Source organism: Coenobita brevimanus, chromosome 23, assembly GCF_032717465.1.
Source record: "Coenobita brevimanus isolate Jiangsu-jjx chromosome 23, ASM3271746v2, whole genome shotgun sequence".
In the NCBI taxonomy this organism is placed as follows: domain Eukaryota; kingdom Metazoa; phylum Arthropoda; class Malacostraca; order Decapoda; family Coenobitidae; genus Coenobita; species Coenobita brevimanus.
This window is the reverse complement of record NC_136976.1, coordinates 56226469-56240087: the sequence shown is the minus strand read 5'-3', so window position 1 is coordinate 56240087 and position 13619 is coordinate 56226469. Positions and strand designations below refer to the sequence as shown.

The window sequence follows — 13619 nt, the reverse complement described above, 5'->3', positions numbered from 1 at the left end:
AGTCATAGCGAAAACATGCTAAGGTTAGCAGGTATTTCTACTTTAGATCGCCAACACGTCTGACAGGCTTAATCTTTCCACAGATACTGATTTAAAGTCCAAATAATTGCATTTGTATGTTAAATCAATATTTATACAAACCAGAAGTCTGCCAAGGCAAGCTGTTGTGCTAAAGCAGAAACACTACCACTAATTTTAGCGCGTTCTTGCTGTGAATCCGGATTTTTTTAAAAGTAAAATTAAATACAAAAAATTGACCGGATTTTGGATAATTAGAGGAGTATGAACCTAAATGGTGGTAAAATCTATAACACTTATCGATTAAAAGTGCCAATTCAGGACTGATTCGGTAAATGACCGCCGATTCGATATTTCGTCACACTCCCCTGAAGGTACTTTACAATCAAGTTCAGGGTCACTGAAACTTTTTTTTTTTTTTTCAGAAAACTACTAATGAAGAGGTCAAATATTAAATATTCATGAGCATAATACCAATATAAACTCATACAACTGATACTGTACAGCATACATTTAACACTTTCCACCTCATGAGGTACGAGCACTGCCTTGGAATGGTGTAGCTGTTTCTGTCGACTTCACCAAAGTTTACTTACCTAACAGGTACCAGCCATTTACACCATGAAAAGTAATCCTTCACAACATACCTGAAGGGGGTAGTTTGGATCTACAGTGGCCATGTAGGTACAACTATTATCTCTTACTGGTATAGCATTGTGTAATGGATTGGAGCATCATCTGCAGTATGAATGCTGACGTCATCACCAACATGGCGGCGGCTTTCCTCCAGCCGCAAATAATTAAAGTTATCATGTTTTGACCAGGTTTCGTTTGTTTCGTTTTTAAAGGCTCGAACATGCTTGCATGCGTGGGCCTCGGTCACCTAATGGCGGTTCTCCATGCTGCACGATCCATTGCAGCCTCCCTGTTCAGTCCCTTAACCCTGAGGTCACAATGACCTCGTCTCATGCCTCTCGGTCTACCCCTCATAACCCCACCCCCAATATTAACACTTCTCACCTTCCTCACCCAATTATCACCCCCCCATCCTCTCCACATGCCCAAACCATCTCAATCTACCTCTCCTCGTCACAACACAAACACACCCCAGTCCCATCCTACCTTTCAACTCTTCCATCGTAAACCCAGCCCCCCCAGACCTTGCATGCAGGGATGCACTACACATCCGCCTAATCGTTGTCATTTCTGTATGTCTGAGCCTGTGAATATCCTCCTCCTTTACTGCCCAGGTCTCACTACCATATAGCATTACACTCCTAACACATGCTGCATACAAAGACCCCTTAGCACGTAGGAAGAGTCCTCTCAATGTTAGGAGAGGCAAGAGCTCCCTGAACTTCTTCCAACCACTTCTCACCCTAGCCACAGAGTTAGCTCCAGCCCCACCTCCAGCACACAACGTGTCTCCCAAATAACAAAACTCTTCCGCACACTCAAGAGATTCACCAGCAAGTTCAATCCTTTCACGTCTGAATCTCCACCTGCTCTCCCCAACACGCTGTACACATAAAATCAGCATTATCTCGCAGCCTACCTCTGATACCACTACAGTGCTCGTCAGAAGTATTCAGCGTTGTCCGCCGGGCGCGCAATACTTATGGCCCAAAAAGAATCACCCATTTCTGGGGGTAAGAATTGAGCCATAAGTTTGAGCTCCGAGCATGACATCACGGTAGCCTGAGGCCTTCTGACGCGCTGGTTGGTTCCCGCCTCAGTCGCCCACGGGCTGCCTGAGAGAGAGGAACTCCGCCGAGTGTCCCTCTCAAATTGCGCCATTTTTTACCGAGTGTCCCGCAGTGTTTTGGCCTTCAAAACTTTGTTATGGCACCTACCCATGAACTATCGAGTGAAATCATATCCCAGATCATTGCTCTAAAGGAGGCAGGCCACCACACAAAGGAAATTAGTGAATTGGTTGGTGTGGCACGATCGACAGTGCGTCGTTGGTGTGCGCGGTTTTGGGAGGAAAACAGTGGCGAAGTTCCCACAAAGAAACCGAGGTCTGGTAGGCCTAGGAAAACTTCCCCAAGGTCTGTTAATGTTTTAAAACGTGCAGTGGAGTTTAATCCTTGTGTGAGTGCAAGGAAAATTAAGGAGAGCAACCCAGAAGTGTTTGGTGAGGTGTCAGTGAGAACAGTGTCTCGTAGGGTGCATGAGCTTGGTTACACAAGTCACAGGCCTGTGAAAAAGCCTCTTCTCTCTAGCAGCCAGAGAATTCGTAGGCTTGCCTTTGCTAATAAATATCTAAATTGGGGTGAGGAGCAATGGTTGTCAGTGTTGTGGTCTGATGAGGCAACATTTAGTGTTACCTGTAACAGAGGAGCATGCAAAGGTAGTGACCCACTTGACCCACGGTATGTAGAAAGCACAGTTAAACATCCTGATTCACTCATAGTATGGGGTTGTTTCTCAGGGAAGGGTTTGGGGAAGCTTGTTGTACTTCCCAAGAACCTCAGAGTGAATCAGGATGTTTACCTGGAGCTTCTGTGTGATCATTTACCAGACTCCTTCGAGCTAACAGGTGCACGAGTGTTTCAGCAGGACAGTGCACCTGCTCACAAGGCCAAATCGGTCACCAATTGACTTCGTGACTGCGAGGTATCATTCATGAAAGACTGGCCAGGAAATAGCCCAGACCTCAACCCGATTGAAAACCTCTGGTACCTCGTAAATAAGAGTCTCCAAGGGAAGGACGTGAGCTCTCTGCCTAAGCTGGAAGCCGCCATTCGTGACTCCTGGGACAAAATACCCCTCCAGCACCTCAGGAGCCTCGTCCTTTCATTTCCAAGATGTCTCAGGTCCGTGAAGAAACGTAAAGGCTACCCTACGAAGCACTAAAGGTAAATAAAATGCATTATTTATATGTTTTTTCAATGTTGAAAGGTTTGTTTCTCAGGAGGGACGCAGGGCGCCCCATACTTCTGACGAGCACTGTATATCTCTTGTGCACCCATTTATCACAAACACTGCACAAGATGGAATTACTTCCCACGCCCTAGTGGCAAACTGCACGTGGCCACTCTCCCTCATCTCTGACAGTACTGCCACCAACCCTAGATATCATCACTTTTGTTTTATCTGCATTTACCCTTAAGCCCTTGTGCCCCATACCATCTCTCCACTTCCTAAACCTTTCCTCCGCCTCCCTTTCGTTCTCTGCAGTCAACACCAAATCATCAGCATACAACATCTCCCACGGGAGTCCGTTTCTGAAGTCCCGTGAGAGGGCTTCAAGTACCATGATAAACAACATGGGACTCAAAACTGACCCCTGATGCACACCAACGTTCATGGAAAACTCATCACTCAAATCTCCATTCACTCTTACCTGGGTGTGAGCACCCACATACATAGCCATAACCACCCTAACCAGCCACTCCTCCAACCCAAGCTTTCTCATTGCCCACTTCACCACCTATCTAGGAACTCTGTCAAAGGTCTTCTCCAAATCAACAAAAACAAAATAAAGATCCCTTCTCCTACCAATATATTTTTCCTGAAGCTGTCGAACAATGAATATGGCATCAGTGGTCCCCCTACCTGGCATAAACCTAAACTGCATCTCATCAATATTCACTCTCTCTCTCTAATCATACCTTCTAAAACTCTCCCCATTACTGGTACCTTCATTATCTGATCTAAAAGCTTTATACCTCTATAATTTCCTCTTTCCAGGGCATCACCCTTCCCTTTATACACATTTACAATTACACTCTTCAGCCAGTCATCTGGGACAACACACTCATATATAATCATATTTATTAGCTCAGTGACTAACCTCACCCCTATATCTCCTGAGGCCTTCAACATTTCGGCAGTCCACCCAAACACACCTGCTGCCTTCCTCACCTTCATCCTACCTATTGCCTCACTCACAGTAGCAGCATCAATCAAAGGCCAAGGGCCAAACACTGGATCTACTGGCTCCAAACCTTCCCTGTCCCAGTCAAACACCTCATTCAACAACCAGCTATAATGCTCTCTCCATGCATCTTTAATAACCCCACTGTTCACCACTACCCTTCCTTCATCATTCTTCACACTATGCTCACCTATAATATCCCGATTATACCTCTTCATCTGATTTGCCACCTTAAATACCGGTATCATATTTTTCCTTTCCCCATGATTTAGGTTATCAAGTAAAAGTCCCTGTGACACAGACTTCGCCCTGTATACCTCTCTTCTAACCCTACGCTTGGCAGCCAAATATTCCTCTTTGCTACCACCCTTCTTCCATTCCCGGAAAAGCCTTCTTTTCTCCTTAACTGCAGCTTCTACACCCTCATCCCACCACCAAGTTACTTTATGTCTTGGTGGTCCTCTTGTCCAACTGCATATTCCATCAGTACCTCTCAAGAGATTGTTCTTGAGGGCTCTGTACTGTTCATTAACGCCTCTGTCTACGGCTCCCTGTTCAGCCACCACTCTCCTCATCTCGCTATAGAAGGAATCCCTTACTACTGTAATTGGTTTTCCAGCTTCCATATTTTCCTCCTAGGTACATAAGTCCTCTTTTTCATCACTCGTTCCTTAAGCACCATACCACAAATCAATAGTTTGTGTTGCTTTACACACTCCTTACTTCCTATAACTTTAATATCCCTCTCTAACCTCCTATCAGCCCTCCTAACCAGAAAATAATCTATCTGACTGCTATTTCCCCCAGACTCATACGTAATTAACCTATTCTCTCTTTTCCTAAAATATGTGTTGCACACAATCATGTCCATTGTCCCTCCAAACTCGAGTAACTTTTCCCCTTCCATATTCCTTATATCATACGCCCATCCCCCATGTACTCCTTCATAACCTTGAGCTGCTTCACCTACATGACCATTTAAGTCCCCTCCCAAAACCACTATCTCATCATCCCACATACCACCTACTACACATATTAAATCATCTCAGAATCAATCTTTCTCTACTTCATCCAATCCTGCCTGTGGTGCATATGCCAATATAATTGCAGTTTTCTTTCTACTGAACAGAATTATCACTACCAATATCCTATTGTTAACTCTCATAACATATTCCACCCGTTTCTCCGTAACCATCACAAAAACACCCCCATATCCGTCTGTCCCCCCCTGCCAAAACAACTTATAGTAACATTCCTTCCCAACAATTTTTCTGGTTGATCCACCCCTGTACCGGACTTCCTGCAAACACGCCACATCCACCCACCTCCTACTGAATGCCTCAACGACTTCCCCCGCTCTTCCTCTCAAACTTCCCGCATTCCATGAACCCACCCTCATCCACCTGGGTGATTTACTGTCCTAAGGCTTTCTTTGAAGCTTACTGTTGTATTTTGTCATAGTCAGTATTAATAAAGGGGGATAGACATACCACAGGCCCCACTCACTGCACAGTCCCAGGTTCAGGCAATGGATCTGGGACCCCTAGCCCAGCAGCTTTCCAGTGGATGTGGTAATGGCCTCGGGGCACCCTGCCAGGACAGCTGCAGGGACACCCTCCAAGCGCGCCTTGGCACTGCAACTGTCCCGCCATTATACACCCACTAATAGGGCAGCCTCCTGGGGGCTACTCTCAGGTTCAGGCCCCTCTCTATTGGACGGAAGTGGCAGCCTGGGAACCACAATGCCCTGTACCCTCTAGCACAGGCTCGAGCCCCGTCTCACCCTGGACCCATGATCTATGCCGGTGGAACCCCTGTCACTCCTTCCCCCAGAAGTCCGCCACTTGGTAGCAGGGGCAAAGTTTTCTGGCCGCATGCCCTTGCTGGCGCCAACCCCTGTATCATAGTGAGATACGTTGTGTGAAATGTAAAGTGCATGTGGTGTAGTGTATAAGATAGAGGAAATGTTTGGGAGAGTATGCTGGTCTAATCCCCATGTTACTGTCACACTGAAGAGGTCAGCAAAGGGGGATGATGAGATAGCTAGTGAAACAGGAGCTCAAGCTCTCCCTGTCACCAGCATTCCCACTCCCCTCGGGAGTATAACCCTGTTCGGCCCGTGCTACAGCTTCTAAAGTAATCCCTCTAATATCCAAACGCCCAATATCCGAACATCCCCACTAACCGGACATAATCGTCCCGGGATCCAATATTCCCAAAATGGGCCAAAAACCGCAAAAAATAAAAAAAAAATCTGACTTTCTTCCCACCCGTAATTTGAAATTGCCACGTGGCGCCAAACAGCTGTTACACCATGGTCCCTTCACCCCTTCCTTCCTCCCCCTCCCCTGTCAGGGTTGCCATTTGGTATTTTTCATTACCAAGTGTGGGCCAATTTGGTAATGAAAAATTCGTTTGGTAATGAAACAGAATAATGCATTACCAAATGGATTTTTCACATGTATGAGGATACACAGGATGGAGATGGTGGAGTGTTTGCTCTCTCCGATTAATCTGCTACCCTACATAGCGTGAAAATAATCAACATGGTGTTAATTATAAGGAGAGTGATTACATGTATTTCCACTTGTATATATAATTAGTGAAGAATAAATGCTAGCTTTACGAATTTGGTAATGAAAAGTTAAATTTGGTAATGAAAGTTGAGGAGATTGGTAATGTGGCCGTTGCGATCTGGCATCTCTGTTACCCTGCCATCATCAACAGTCACAGACAAACTCCGATCGAAAGCAGATGCTTATAGCAGTGCAAGCCACAGGTGCTTGTTTTTTGTTTATATGAATAAACAGTGAATAAACTGCAATACCTCGCCACTAGAACACACAGGAATTTACAGTGTTGTGCAGTGTTAAGAAATCAGAATTTAGAGTGCAGAGGATTAACTGTGGACTGCAAACTGGCGGTTCAAACCAGTCCAGGAGCCAGGGACTTGTAAGTACCCAGAATGTTTAATATTGTATAAACTCACCTCTAAAACCTTATTTTATGGTTCTTTTACATTTATTTCAGTCTTTTATGTCCCTTATTGGTGTGATTTGGGTCTTAAATAGGTGCAATGCATGTCCAGAGGAAGTTGTATAGGTGTTTTTCTGAGTTAGGGTCCATAAGTACAAGTCCAGGAGGCTGGGGCCCAATATCCGGACAGGATCACTATCCAGACATGCCTTTGGCTCTATTATGTCGGATATTGGAGGGATTACTGAACATGGAAAAGTGCACTGGCCATGTTTACCCAGAACCTGCAACACGTCAATTGGTACAACAATCGCGCTGCAAAACCAAAACTCGCGAAACTCATGCGCATACACGTAATATATATGTGGTACAAGTGACCCCCACTTTCACTGGGGTTAGGAGAAACAGACCCCCACGAAAGCAGATTTTCTGCGAATAATTTCCGACCCCCTTGACCCACGCCATACATAAAGAAATAATCCCTGGAAGCCACTTAAATCAATTTCAACACCTCAAAACAGCCAAAACCCTCAAAAACAAACCCTATTCAACACAAAATAACAGTAATTGGTAAGATTCTATGAGCTTGTAATGTACTTAACCATGTAGGTTACAAACTGATGCAGCCGATACATTATAAAATACCGTAACTACAGTTGAGCTGGAAGTCAGTAAAATCAATTTAAACACCTAAGATTTGCCTAAACTATCTAAATCATTACCTATGCAACACAAAACAACAGTGACAATAAATACTGTACAATACAGTAACAGAAAATGGTTAGTGAAAGGCAGACACACACAGCAGTGTGATTCAGTGGAAGTCATCTGCTAAATAATTCACCACAACTTATCACCTTACTCAGTACAAAAAAATGCTCACCTTGAACACAGACGACTTGCTTGATGATGATGATGATGATGACAACGATGACGATGAAGATTCTTAGCCATGCAATTACAGATGACAGATGACGATGATGATGATGTGAAGCGTAACTGCATGGCATAAGGAGTCTAGCTTGACTCCTCCTCATCTCCACTCTTGCCATCACCTCCAACAGATGGAGGGTTGTGAAGGTCATTCACTGAGGAAGAAGAAGATGCCACTGCAGGCTCAGGCTCGGACAAGGGTGGAGGCACTGGTTAAAGCTGTGACACAGGTGAGGGCACAGGTGATAGCACAGCAGGTGGAGCTGTTGCAGGTGTGGCCCGTCAATGGAGGAATCCACAATCAGTACAGTATGGCACTTTTTTCAATCTTAGGGTAGGGGATCACCCCTGGGGTGTGCACATGTGATCACAATTTATCATAATAATCACTTAATCATGAAAATTATTACACTTCTTACCTCTTCCGTACGGTGCAGCAAGGTACTTACACTCACAGATACCTTAGCAAGCATGAGTGCAACGAAAGATCGCAAAAAAATTGAGCAAAAAATGGCTTTGCATGGGCGGTAACACTCGCGATGGTGGTCAGGCAAAGACAGACCGGGTGAGAGGCACGGGGGATGAGCGCGGGACAGTGGACAATGGGCAGTGGAAGACAGGAGACAACTTGTTTTCATGCAGGAACAAACCGATGCCGCAAAAGTGCCAGCGAATAAGAAGGGCTGCACCCACGAAAGTCGGACCCCTCTCTTCTATAAAAATTCGCGAGTAAGTGAATCTGTGAATATGGATTCCGCGAAAGTGGGGGGTCACCTGTAATTCGTTCCGGAGTCAGCCACCTCACTCCCCCTTTGCTACCCATTAATGACACAATACCCCTACTATAATTACATACAGTTAATCAGACATATATTATATTACTGAACTGTAATATTGTACTAAAGACTTTACTAACATTGAGACATAGGCTAAACTGCTTCATGAGGCTTGAAGGTGAGTTTCGATGCTGGGAGTGGTTGTTAGCTACCACCTGCCCGTTCACTGCTCACAGCCACCACTGCTGAGTCCCCCACACCACCACTTCCCAATGCCTGAAAATGATCAAAGCCCTCACAATCCAGTGGGAGCTCATCAAGCTCACCAACGTCATGAACAAGTGACTGTGGAGATGCGTATGTGTGTGATCACTCGCCGCTGGGGCTCGTGAAACTCTGTAAAATCGCGAGACTCCTTGCAGAAGAACATTCCTTAGCAGCAGCGGCAGCTGTTGTTGTTGTTGTTGCTGCAACCGCAGGCTAAATTGAAAGAAAACCCTGTGGATTGCCCACTAGAATTCCCGATGTCACTAACTGAGGAAAAACTGCCACTCTTCACTAGATTATTTAATTTTTGACATCAAAGTCGGTCAACTAAACCCCGTTCATTTTGTGTGCCCTCTGTCACTAAAAGGAAGGGAGAAATTATAACAACATTATTTTACTCACTGCTACAGGGAAGAGAGGCTGTAATATAGTCAAATAAAATAAAAAACTGGTGGGTTGAGTCTACCATCTCGGTTTTGGGACAGTTACTATTCTTTCCTTCCTTAAATATCGATAAGCTTTATTTTACATCCATGTCATGTATTTGTCCACCAAAACAAAAATAGTGTTCTTAGAAGCAAGTAACGATTCTCCGTTAAGAATTATTAGTTCGACACGGTTGAAGATCGTACGTTATGAACACAAACGATAACAAACTCACATGTGTCTACTGCCCCGCTGGAACTGCTGTACAAAGATCATGGAAAACCGTTGCACAGAGAAATGGACAGTGCCTAGACTGAAGTATTTCCTGAAGTCTAGAGGAATACTCTGTTCAGTGTACACCACTGGCGTGTTATTTTGACTTTTTGTACGGTATTTTGGAGCCCTCGGCAGCATGAGCTGGCCAAATTTTGCTGGTAAATTATTTGTGCATCTGGAGCTAGTGTCTCCGAGAGCTGTTAAATTCCCTGTGTGTATACACAGGGAAGGAATTTGAGTGTAAAGTGGAGGGACTGTAAGAAAATGTTCTGGAAAGAGGTGAAAAGAGTAAGACAGGGTGGAAGTGAAGTTAGCAGGGGAGTGAAAGATAAAAATGGTAGATTACTAGTGGAGAAGGGAGAAAAAGTGAGCAGATGGAGAGAACACTTTAAGGAATTGTTGAACGTGGAGGATGGAAGTAATGCGAGTATAAGTGGCTGGGGAATGGCTGGGAGAAGAAGGGAGGTGAGAAGACAGGAAGAAATCAGTAGGATAGAAGTTGTGGAAGCAATGAAGAAAGTTAAATCAGGGAAAGCCCCAGGAATTGATGGAGTGTGTGGTGAAATGCTGAAGCATGGGGGAGAGATAGTAGTAGAATGGATGTGGAAGATGTGCAGATTGGCCTGGGAGGAAGGTAGAGTCCCGGAGGATTGGAAGTCAGGTATAATTATTCCCTTGTACAAAGGAAAAGGGGAAAAAGAAGTGTGTGGTAATCATAGGGGCATTTGTCTTCTTAGTATAATAGGAAAAGTGTACGGTAGGATACTTATTGACAGAGTTAGAGAAAGAACAGAGAAATTAGTTGGAGAAGAACAGGGAGGCTTTAGGAAGGGAAGAGGTTGTGTAGATCAGATATTCATTCTCAGATCTTTAGTGGAAAAGTTTCTAGAGAAGGGAAAGAAGTTGTATGTGGCTTTCATGGATTTGGAGAAAGCATATGACAGGGTGGATAGACTAGGATTGTGGAAAGTGTTAAAAATATATGGAGTAGATGGGAAGTTGTTGAATGCTGTGAAGAGTATATACGATGGTGCGAAGGCTGCAGTGCATGTGGATGGTGAACTAAGTGAATTTTTCTCTTTGAAAGTTGGGTTGAAACAGGGATGTGTCATGTCTCCATGGTTGTTCAATCTGTACATGGATGGGGTAATACAAGAGGTACAAGGTAGGGTAGTGGATGTTGGAGTGGCCCTGGTGAGAGAGGATAGTGTTTGGAAACTCCCTGTACTGTTGTTTGCAGATGATACTGTGTTGTTGAGTGAAGACGAAGGGGAGCTGCAAGGCTTGGTGGATGAGTTTGAGAGAGTGTGTAAGAAACGGAATCTAAAGGTGAATGTAGGGAAGAGTAAAGTGATGGTCTTTGAGAGAGGTGAAGTCAGTGAATGTACAGCGAGGTTGGATGGTGAGGAATTGGAAAATGTGAGTACGTTTAAGTACTTGGGTAGTGTGATGAGTAAGGATGGAGGTTTGGAGGGTGAAGTGCTTGAAAGGGTACAGCAGGGAAGAAAGGTTGCTGCTCCTTTGAAAGCAGTGATAAGAAACAGGGAAGTGAGCATGGAAGTGAAAAAGTTACTACATGACAGTATTGTGATACCAACTCTAACGTACGGAAGTGAAGCTTGGACGTTGTTGGAAGGACACAAGTCAAGAGTGAGAGCCGTGGAAATGAGTTATTTAAGAGGAGCCTGTGGAGTCACATGGAGAGACAGGCTGACGAATGAGGATATAAAGGAGCGTTGTGGTGTTGATGTGGATGTGATAGGAAGCGTTATGAGGAACACACTGAGGTGATTTGGCCATATGGAGAGGATGGAGGGTGAAAGACTGACGAAGAGAGTGTATGTGAGTGAGGTGGAGGGGGAAAGAGGGAGGGGGAGGCCGAGGATGAGATGGAGAGATGGGGTGGAGAGGTATATGAGAGAGGGGGGTGTGAGTTGGGAGCAGGGGAGTGAAATGGCGGGGGACAGGGCGACTTGGAGGCGATTTGTTTGTGGCCACCCCAAACGGGATTGAGGCGTCTGGCAATAGATAGATAGTATACAGTATTTGGGTATTAGTTCAGGGTTGCTCCTTGGCCAACGTGAATGGGAAGGGTGGCAGTGGCTGGAGGAAGAGGCCTTTACCCATAAATCCTACCCTGGAAGGTGAAAACTGACACCAGTCAAACCCCTCCCCTCAGCTCCCCCTTCCCTTCGCCGTCTCTGGTCACTCCTATCTTGTTTCTCGCCTTCCTCATCCTTCCCATTAACCCTTTTATGCCAGCAAATACTTGAACATTTAATGCAAGATTCTGTTTAGCTTCAGTGACAACTGCCACTAAAAGGGTTCAGCATTTTAATATAAGCATTTTTTTTTTTCTAATACCAGCAGTAACACTGTTTTATTCCATTTAGAGGAAGTCATGGAAGGGATAACCATTATTACTGAGTGCCGAGGAACCTGCCATATCGATGAGGTTAAGCCCTTCGGTACTAGGTCATTAATATGATGAATAATGTGTTTACGACATAACAAAATAATAATAGTAATAATAATAATAATAACAACAACAACGATAAACTTAGTACGCAATGAGATAACGGGGACTTACAAATTCTCTCACCGCGAGGGGCTCTACTAAGTTGAATAAAATAGTCAGGCGCTTGCCAGGGTAAAATACAGAAGTCATCGTACTGATGGAATTAAAAGAAAAATTAATCATCATTAACTTTTGACTCATCATCTCTTCCAGTCTTCACTCTCCTTATCTTGTTAGCTCTCTTCTCGTTTTCTTTGTTTTCATCATCCCTCCTTCCATGCTCTTGCTTCCCTCCTCCCACTCTCCCTCCCCACACATCCTCCTCCTCTTCTCCATCCCTCCTTCCATGCCCTTGCCTCCCACCTCCCTTTCTCTCCCCCCCCCACATCTTCCTCTCGTTCTCTTTCTTCCGTTCCGTTCTGTTCCATTTCTTTCTTTCCTGTTGGTCTTCTTCCCTGTCGTATCTTCCCATAATTTTTCTATACCCTCTTTCCCGCTGCTCTCTTTGTCCTATTTCTCTCAGTTTTCTCTTCTTGGTTCATCCCTTTTCCCTCCCCCTCTGATAATCTCCTTCCCCTCCTTCAAGCTCTCTGTCCCTCTTCTTTTCTTTCACCCTCCTCCTTCCATTCAGTCTTTCTTCCCTTGCCCTTCGAGCCGCTATGTTGGCATTCTACCATTGCCTTTACATCATACAATAGGTCTGTTAGTTATTACCTTCCTCCTAACAAACAGCCTCGAAAGGACCAACAGATTTGTTACTGTATTCCTTTGTACTCCCCCTTTTCTTCTCTCCCTCAAACTCCCATATACATAATTTGTCCTATTTCTTTCTCTCCCTCCTTTTCCCATATCCCTTCCTTTTCCCTTTCTCTCCCCACACTTCCTCTTTCTTCCTTCCCATAAATCCTCTCTCCTTTTCCCCCGTTTCGCCTCCCCACCCACCCTACTGCCTTCCTGCCATGATCGCCGACGGGCACCACCAGACAAGACCACTCCCCCCACCTCCCCTCCCTTACCCTCCCCCAATCCCCCGTCCCCCCATCCTTCCCCTTCGTTCATTGTTCCTTCCACCCGTTCACTCTCACCACCACAACAAAACTCCATCCCACCCACCCCTTGTCTCACATCACATACCCACCCTCCCACCCTTCCCTTGTCTCACACTACACACCCTCCCTCCCACCCACTCTTCCCTTATCTCACACCACACACCCTCCCACCCACCCCTCCCTTGTTACACCACACACCCTCCCACCCACCCATCCTTTGTCTCACACCACACACCTTCCCTCCCACCCACTCTTCCCTTGTCTCACACCACAGCACAACTCCCTCCCACGCTTCCCGTGTCTCACACCACACACCCTCCCACCCACCCTTCCCTTGTCTCACACACACACCCTCCCACCCACTCATCCCTTGTCTCACATCACAGCACAACTCCCTCCCACGCTTCCCATGTCTCACACCACACACCCTCCCACCCACTCATCCCTTGTCTCACATCACAGCGCAACTCCCACCCACCCTTCCCTTGTCTCTCACC

The 13619-nt window shown here is 45.5% G+C and overlaps 1 protein-coding gene across 2 annotated transcripts in view; it reads right to left on the bottom strand.

Moving 5' to 3' along the window:
- Smurf (SMAD specific E3 ubiquitin protein ligase) overlaps nt 1-13619 on the bottom strand; it is a 416911-nt gene that overhangs the window by 161570 nt on the left and 241722 nt on the right. The window lies entirely within an intron of this gene.